The sequence below is a fragment of the Arachis hypogaea genome, chromosome 11, assembly GCF_003086295.3.
Source record: "Arachis hypogaea cultivar Tifrunner chromosome 11, arahy.Tifrunner.gnm2.J5K5, whole genome shotgun sequence".
Lineage (NCBI taxonomy): Eukaryota > Viridiplantae > Streptophyta > Magnoliopsida > Fabales > Fabaceae > Arachis > Arachis hypogaea.
The window spans coordinates 44,046,132-44,054,813 of NC_092046.1; the positions used below are offsets into that span (position 1 = coordinate 44,046,132).

Here is an 8,682-nt window from a genome sequence, read left to right on the forward strand (position 1 = left end):
GAGTACTGTTGGATGCAGCTTGCATTCCATGCAGACTCTGAGAGATCATATTGACTTGCTGAGTCAATATTTTATTCTGAGCCAATATGGCATTCAGAGTATCAACTTCAAGAACTCCCTTCTTCATAGGCGTCCCATTATTCACAGGATTCCTTTCAGAAGTGTACATGAACTGGTTATTAGCAACCATGTCAATGAGTTCTTGAGCTTCTGCAGGCGTTTTCTTTAGGTGAATGGATCCACCTGCAGAAGTGTCCAGTGACATCTTTGATAGCTCAGATAAACCATCATAGAATATATCCAGGATGGTCCATTCTGAAAGCATGTCAGAAGGACACTTTTTGGTCAACTGTTTGTATCTTTCCCAAGCTTCATAGAGGGATTCACCTTCTTTCTGTCTGAAGGTTTGAACATCAGCTCTAAGCTTGCTCAGCTTTTGAGGAGGAAAGTACTTGGCTAAGAAAGCCGTGACCAGCTTATCCCAAGAGTTCAGGCTGTCTTTGGGTTGAGAATCCAACCATAATCTAGCTCTGTCTCTTACAGCAAAAGGGAAAAGCATGAGCCTGTAGACTTCAGGATCTACTCCATTAGTCTTAACAGTATCACATATCTGCAAGAATTCAGTTAAGAACTGAAAAGGATCTTCAGATGGAAGTCCATGAAACTTGCAGTTCTGCTGCATTAGAGAAACTAATTGAGGTTTAAGCTCAAAGTTGTTTGCTCCAATGGCAGGAATGGAGATGCTTCTTCCATGTAAATTGGAATTAGGTGCAGTAAAGTCACCAAGCATCTTCCTTACATTATTATTATTTTCGGCTGCCATCTCCTCTGCCTGTTCGAAAATTTTTGAAAGGTTATCTCTGGATTGTTGTATTTTAGCTTCTCTTAATTTTCTCTTCAGAGTCCTTTCAGGTTCTGGATCTGCTTCCACAAGAATGTTCTTATCCTTGCTCCTGCTCATATGACAAAGAAGAAGGCACAGAAAAATAATAATAATAATGGAGATCCTTTATACCACAGTATAAGGATCCCTGTGTGAGTGGAAGAAAAGATGTGGAGATAAAGAATGTGATGTAAAGGAAGAAACACAACTGTAAGGATGGAAGGAGGTGAAATGAGATGTTAGGATATGAATGAATAAATAGACTAAGATGGGGGAGGGGAAATTTTCGAAAATATTTTTGAAAAAGAGTTAGTGATTTTTGAAAATGGTTTTTGAAAAATGTTAGTAATTTTTGAAAATTTTTGAAATCAAAAATAAAAAATAAAAATAATTAGTTAATTAAAAAGAAATTTTTGAAAAAGGGGGAAGATATTTTCGAAAATGAGAAAGAGAGAGTTAGTTAGGTGGTTTTGAAAAAGTTAAGAAACAAACAAAAAGTTAGTTAGTTAGTTGAAACAAATTTTGAAAAGATAAGAAGTTAGGAAGTTAGAAAAGATATTTTGAAAAGATATTTTTGAAAAAGATAAGATAAGAAGATATTTTTGAAAAGATATGATTGAAATTAGTTTTGAAAAAGATTTGATTTTTAAAATCACAATTAATGACTTGATTCATAAGAAATCACAAGATATGATTCTAGAACTTAAAGTTTGAATCTTTCTTAACAAGCAAGTAACAAACTTCAAATTTTTGAATCAAAACATTAATTGATTATGTTATTTTCGAAAATTTGGTATAAAAATAAGAAAAAGATTTTTGAAAAATATTTTTTTGAAATTTTCGAAAATAACTAATAATTTTGAAAAAGATTTGATTTTTGAAAAAGATTTTGAAAAAGATAAGATTTTCAAATTGAAAATTTGGTTTGACTCATAAGAAACAACTTGATTTTAAAAATTTTTGAAAAAGTTAATCCAAATTTTCGAATTTGATGAGAGAAAAGAGGAAAGATATATTTTTTTTGATTTTTGAATTTTTATGATGCAAGAGAAAAACACTAAAAAGATGCAATGCATGAAATTTTTAGATCAAAACATGTGATGCATGCAAGAATGCTATGAATGTCAAGATGAACACCAAGAACACTATGAAGATCATGATGAACATCAAGGACACATTTTTGAAAAATTTTTTATGCAAAGAAAATATGCAAGACACCAAACTTAGAATTCTTTAATGCTTAGGCACTAAGAATTCAAAAATGCATATGATAAACATGAAAAGACACAAAACAAAAAATCATCAAGATCAAACAAGAAGACTTACCAAGAACAACTTGAAGATCATGAAGAACACTATGAATGCATGATATTTTCGAAAAATGCAAGATGCATATGCAATTGACACCAAACTTATGATATGACTCAAGACTCAAACAAGAATCAGAAAAATATTTTTGATTTTTATGATTTTCTAATTTTTTTGGATTTTTATGTTATATTTTTCGAAAATTATATGAAAAAGAAAAATAAGGATTCCAAAATTTTTAATATGAATTCCAGGAATCTTGCCATGTTAGTCTAAAGCTTCAGTCCAGGAATTAGACATGGCTCACTAGCCAGCCAAGCTTTCAAAGAAAGCTCCAGTCCAAAACACTAGACATGGCCAATGGCCAGCCAAGCTTCAGCAGATATGGATACTTTTCAAGTATAGAATAACTAAGTGTGTGAGAATCTCTTCTTTTGTGATGGTAAGTTGAAACCCCAGTCCAAAAGATTAGACATGGCTTACAGCCAGCCAGGATTCAACAAATCATCATGAAACACTAGAATTCATTCTTAAAAACTTTGAATAAAAATTTTTTTGAAAACATTTTTATTTTTTTTTGAAAACAAAAGAGAAATTTTTGAAAAATATTTTTGAAAAATTTTTGAAAAGAAAACGAAAAGAAAATTACCCAATCTGAGCAACAAGATGAGCCGTCAGTTGTCCAAACTCAAACAATCCCCGGCAACGGCGCCAAAAACTTGGTGCTGTTGCCGGATCAAAAGGGAATCTGGCACTGATGTTACCGGACCAAAAGCTTGCCGAAAACTCAAACAATCCCCGGCAACGGCGCCAAAAACTTGGTGGACGAAATTGTGTTCCACGTTTTTTGTACTTGTGTGTGATTAACAATATATAATTGTATTGAATCCTCATTGTGGCTCTATGTGTGGACACAACTCCGTTCAACTAACCAGCAAGTGCACTGGGTCGTCCAAGTAATACCTTACGTGAGTAAGGGTCGAATCCCACGGAGATTGTTGGTATGAAGCAAGCTATGGTCACCTTGTAAATCTCAGTCAGGCAGATATAAAGTGATAATGGTGTTTTCGAATTTAATATAATAAGATAGGGATAGGAATACTTATGTAAATCATTGGTAGGAATTTCAGATAAGCGAATGGAGATGCTTTTCGTTCCTCTGAACCTCTGCTTTCCTGCTGTCTTCATCTAATCAGTCTTACTCCTTTCCATGGCTGGCTTTATGTGATACATCACCACTGTCAATGGCTACTTTTGGTCATCTCTCGGGAAAATGATCCAATGCCCTGTCACGGCACGGCTAATCGTCTGGAGGCATCACCCTTGTCAATGGCTTCATCTTATCCTCTCAGTGAATAATATGCTCACGCACCCTGTCACGGCACGGCTATTCATCTGTTGGTTCTCGATCATGCTGGAATAGGATTTACTAACCTTTTGCGTCTGTCACTAACGCCCTGCAATCGCGAGTTAGGAGCTCGTCACAGTCATTCAATCATTGAATCCTACTCGGAATACCACGGACAAGGTTTAGACTTTCCGGATTCTCTTGAATGCCGCCATCATTCTAGCTTACGCCACGAAGATTCCGGTTGGGAGATCTAAGAGATATTCATTCTAGCTTAATTCATGTAGAACAGAAGTGTTTGTCAGGCACGCGTTCATAGGGGAGAAGGATGATGAGCGTCACACATAATCATCACCTTCATCACGTTCTTGGGTACGAATGGATATCTTAGAAGAGAAATAAGAAGAATTTAATAGAAAACAGTAGTACTTTGCATTAATCTTTGAGGAACAGCAGAGCTCCACACCTTAATCTATGGAGTGTAGAAACTCTACCGTTGAAAATACATAAGTGAAGGTCCAGGCATGGCCGAGATGGCCAGCCCCCTAAAACGTGATCAATAGTCTCCTAAGATGAACAATAGATTAAAACTGAGACCAAAGATGGTCAAAAAGACTAGTAAAAGGTCCTATTTATAATAAACTAGTCACTAGGGTTTACATGAGTAAGTAATTGATGCATAAATCCACTTCCGGGGCCCACTTGGTGTGTGTTTGGGCTGAGCTTAAGTGTTCCACGTGCAGAGGCCATTTGTGGAGTTGAACGCCAGTTTCTGTGCCAGTTTGGGCGTTCAACTCTGGTTTTGGATCCTTTTCTGGCGCTGGACGCCAGATTTGGACAGAAGGCTGGTGTTGAACGCCAGTTTACGTCGTCAATTCTTGGCCAAAGTATGGACGATTATATATTTCTGGAAAGCCCTAGATGTCTACTTTCCAACGCAATTGGAAGCGCGCCATTTCGAGTTCTGTAGCTCCAGAAAATCCACTTTGAGTGCAGGGAGGTCAGAATCCAACAGCATCAGCAGTCCTTTTTCAACCTCTGAATCTGATTTTTGCTCAAGTCCCTCAATTTCAGCCAGAAAATACCTGAAATCACAGAAAAACACACAAACTCATAGTAAAGTCCAGAAATGTGAATTTAACATAAAAACTAATGAAAACATCCCTAAAAGTGACTAGATCCTACTAAAAACATACTAAAAACAATGCCAAAAAGCGTGTAAATTATCCGCTCATCAAGGACAGCGTTGCGCGTATAGCTCTCAATCGGCTAAGATCTGTCTCACCAATTTAAAAAGGGTTGTCACAAATTTTAGAAATAAAATACTGGGAGTATGAGTCCCAGGTCGTCTCCCAACGAGTTGCAGGAAAGAGTGCTATTTTATTAACTAGGGGTTTTCAGAAAAATTAAGTTTTGATAACGAGTAATTGAAATTATTAGAAATTAAAGCAATAAAAATAAACTAAGAATAATTATTGATACTCTAAATAAAAGGCCTTGACTGGGGGAATAATTAATTGGAATTTTTATCCTTATTGGGATCTTCTCAAGTGTATTGTAAAAGGGTGTTGTTCTCACTCGATTACCCCTTACTAAATAAGAAAAGGTATGGTGATTAAACTAACTCTTACCCTCAAATCCTAGTTCTCTCCCTTAGGGAGGTCTAGTGTTAGTAGGTATGGAATTAGCTAACAACGTCCAATTCAACCAAGCACCTGAGCATTTCAACTCAAGTATCTCCTCTTAATCAACCCCCATGTCAAGTAGAAATTCTACTCCATTGACATGAAATTAATAATCATAAAAATATGAGAAGACATAATTAAATAAAATAAAATAGAGAATTAAAATTAATTAAAATAAAAATAACTCTATATATTAATAAATTCAAAACGCAACATAATTATCTGAATAGAGTCAATGAGTAACTAATTAAAAGTAAGGAAATAAGGAAACAAACTAAAGTAATGTCTTCAACGGAGGTAATGACTCTCAGCATCCAAAAATCCAAGCAAAAGCATAAACTATCAATGTAATGCAAATCTAAAAACTCAGATCTAAAACTGACGTAATCCTAATGTGATGAATCTGAATGTGTGTGGATGCGTGTTGAGTCTCAGCATGTTCCCTAGGTTTAGTCTGTGTTTCTGAGCCAAAAACTGGGTCAAAATGCGGCCCGAAATTGCCCCCAGCGTATTTTGTTATTTTTGCAGATCGCACAGGTCATGCGTACGCATCGTCCACGCGTTCACGTCATTCAGCGATTTTCCTTGTCACGCGTTCGCGTGGTTCACGCATTCGCGTCATTCGTGCAGACTGCAATCCACATGTTCGCGTCGCTGCGAATTCTCCATTTCGCGCGTTCGCGTGGGCCATGCGCTCGCGTCATTGCTCGCTGGTCATCTCCTTAATTTCTTGTGTTCCTTCCATTTTTGTAAGCCTCCTCTCTAATTTCCAAGTCATTGATGCCCTATGAAGTCTGAGACACTTATCACACGGATCACGGTATCGAATGGGATAAAGGAGAATTAAAATATGTAATTAAAAGTCTCTAAGAAGCAAGTTTTCAACCATGGAGTGATTTTGGGAAGAAATTGTAAGTACATGCTAATCATATGAATAAGTGGGTAAAGATTTGATAAAACCACACAATTAAACACAATATAAATCATAAAATAATGGTTTATCAACCTCCCCACACTTAAACATTAGCATGTCCTCATGCTTAGTTGAAGGAGATAAAGTAAATGAGTAGGGAAATGTAAAACTCATGAAATGCAATGCAACCTATATATATATATATATGAATGCAACTATATGATCCTTGTCTACTTGGTTAAAAGTAAATAAACTCTTCAAGACAAACATAAATCAAATTCCACTAATTCAGTTTATACAGTAAGAACAGATAAAAATGCAAGAAGATAGCTCATGAAAGCAGGGAACATGGAATCAAGCATTGAACCCTCACTGATGGTGTATGTGCACTCTATTCTCTCAAGTGTATAGGGTAATCACTCTACTCTTCTCTAATCATGCTTTCTAAATTTTGTTCTTCACCTAACCAATTAACAATAATTAACATACCAATGCAAGCATCATGAGGTCTTTTTAAGGTTGTAATGGGACTAAGGTAAGGGTGAGGATATATATATATCGCTAAGTGAGCTTATAAAAATCTTTAATTAACCTAAGCTCTCACCTAACATACATATACTCTATATAAGTTTTAGAATCATGCCTAGCTACCCATAATTTTTACTTTTGCATTACATACTCATGCATCAACTTTTCTTTAATTTTATCACATATGCATTGATTTTTTTCATTAACTTAACATTGGGGTAATTTTGTCCCTTTATTTAATTAAATACTTATTGAATATTTTTGGATCTTTTTTTTTAAATAAAAATAAACATAGCTTATCAATGCACATGGATTTTTAATTTTTCTAGTTTCACATGAGTAGGTACCCAAATTCCCATTATTTTATCATGACACATTCCCTGATTAACCCATGTTCCCACAATTTTCCCATACTTAATTGATACACAATTTCTATCTTAAGCTAACCAAAGATTCAATTGGGATATTTAATTATTTTTCCGCTTAAGGCTAGTAATGTGGTAAAATATAGAACAAATGGGATTAAAAGGCTCAAAGTGGCTGACAAAGGTAATTTGAAGGGTAGGCTTATTTGGGATAAGTGAGCTAAACAAATAATGGCCTCAATCATACACATGCATATAACATATTAAATATTGGACATATAAGATGAAACAAAATAAGATTACAATCATAGAGAAGTAAACACACAAGAATAAAATATTTATGGTTAAATAATGTAACCATGTAATTAAGCTCAAATCTCACAAGTTGTATGTTCTTAGCTTTTTAAACTATGTTCCAAATACAACTTCAAACAAATTTAACACAAAAAATTTGATTTAAATTAGTGAAATTTTTCAAAAAATAGGGTCTTAGAAGAAACTTATTATTTTCAATCAAGTAGAACATGCATGCAATTAACCTATTACTATGCAATCTATTCTATCCTAAACAAAAGAAAAATTAACTAAATATCCTATTTTATTGGTGTTTTAAGGAAAAGAAATTACCTCCGGAAGTCAGGTACTGACCGACCTCCCCACACTTAAGGCTTTGCACCATCCTCGGTGCCATCTATTAGAAACAAAGGGGGGTTGGTAGCAGCATCTCCACCATCGGGACCTTTATGGCTCCCTGTGCTGATAAATGAAGTGGAGTCCGGGGTGTCTGGGTCTTTGTAGTTTTCCATAAGTAGCTCCTTGAGGTATGTGAATCGGCGCTTGTTACGGCGCTCTCTTAACTTTGCTTTGTGTTCCTGCCGATCCAACCTTTCAAGTATCTGATGGAGCTGTTGGTTTGTTGTAGGTGCTTGTGGTATTGAAGGAGGAATGTCTTCAGCCGGTTCTGTAGGCTGGCTTGTAGTGGCTGCTGGCGGTCTGATATATTTTCCGTTAGGGACGTACTGATCATCCCGTGGAAGTAGGGCTTTGGTGTCCCCAGCTCTGTAGGAGACTCCGGCTGTCGAGACAAGATCTGAAACCAAGGCGGGAAAAGGTAAGTTGCTCGCAATTTGTACGTGTCCCATTGCATTCCGGATGTGTCTTGGTAAGTTAAGGTGCTGGTCTGTAAGGATACACTAGAGTAAGACAGCCATGTCTGCAGTGAAGGAGGACTCGTGAGTGCTCGGAAAGACATAATGGGACATGATATGTGCCCATACTCGAGCCTCCAAGGTAAGTGCTGAAGCCGATATGCCCTTAAGTCGGGAACGATGGTATCCATAGATCCATCTGTTGCCAGGTTGTGCTATAACTCTGAGAACGGTGTCCTAGTCAAATTGGTATGTCTGGCGCTTGAGTGAGGCTTCTTGGAATGTGTCCAATCTTTCTGGAGCAGGGGGAAGATCTAAAGCTTGTTGAATGGCCTCTTCAGTTATGGGGACTTGCTTCTGACGGACATAGACAGACTGCATAGTTGGCACGTGAAAGTTGGAGTAGAATTCTACTACCCATGAGAGATTAACCTGCCGTGACTGTCTTTGTAGGAATCCCCATTGTCTTCGTTCAATTTGTGGCTCAACAAATTTAGCAATGCG

The 8,682-nt window shown here is 36.5% G+C and overlaps 1 non-coding gene across 1 annotated transcript; it reads left to right on the forward strand.

Annotated features, from left to right (window-relative positions):
• Positions 1-319: 319 nt before the first annotated feature.
• LOC112724561 (small nucleolar RNA R71) lies at positions 320-427 on the forward strand. The gene has a single exon (XR_003163718.1). It is a non-coding gene; the product is annotated as a small nucleolar RNA R71 (small nucleolar RNA).
• The last annotated feature ends 8,255 nt before the right edge of the window (positions 428-8,682 follow it).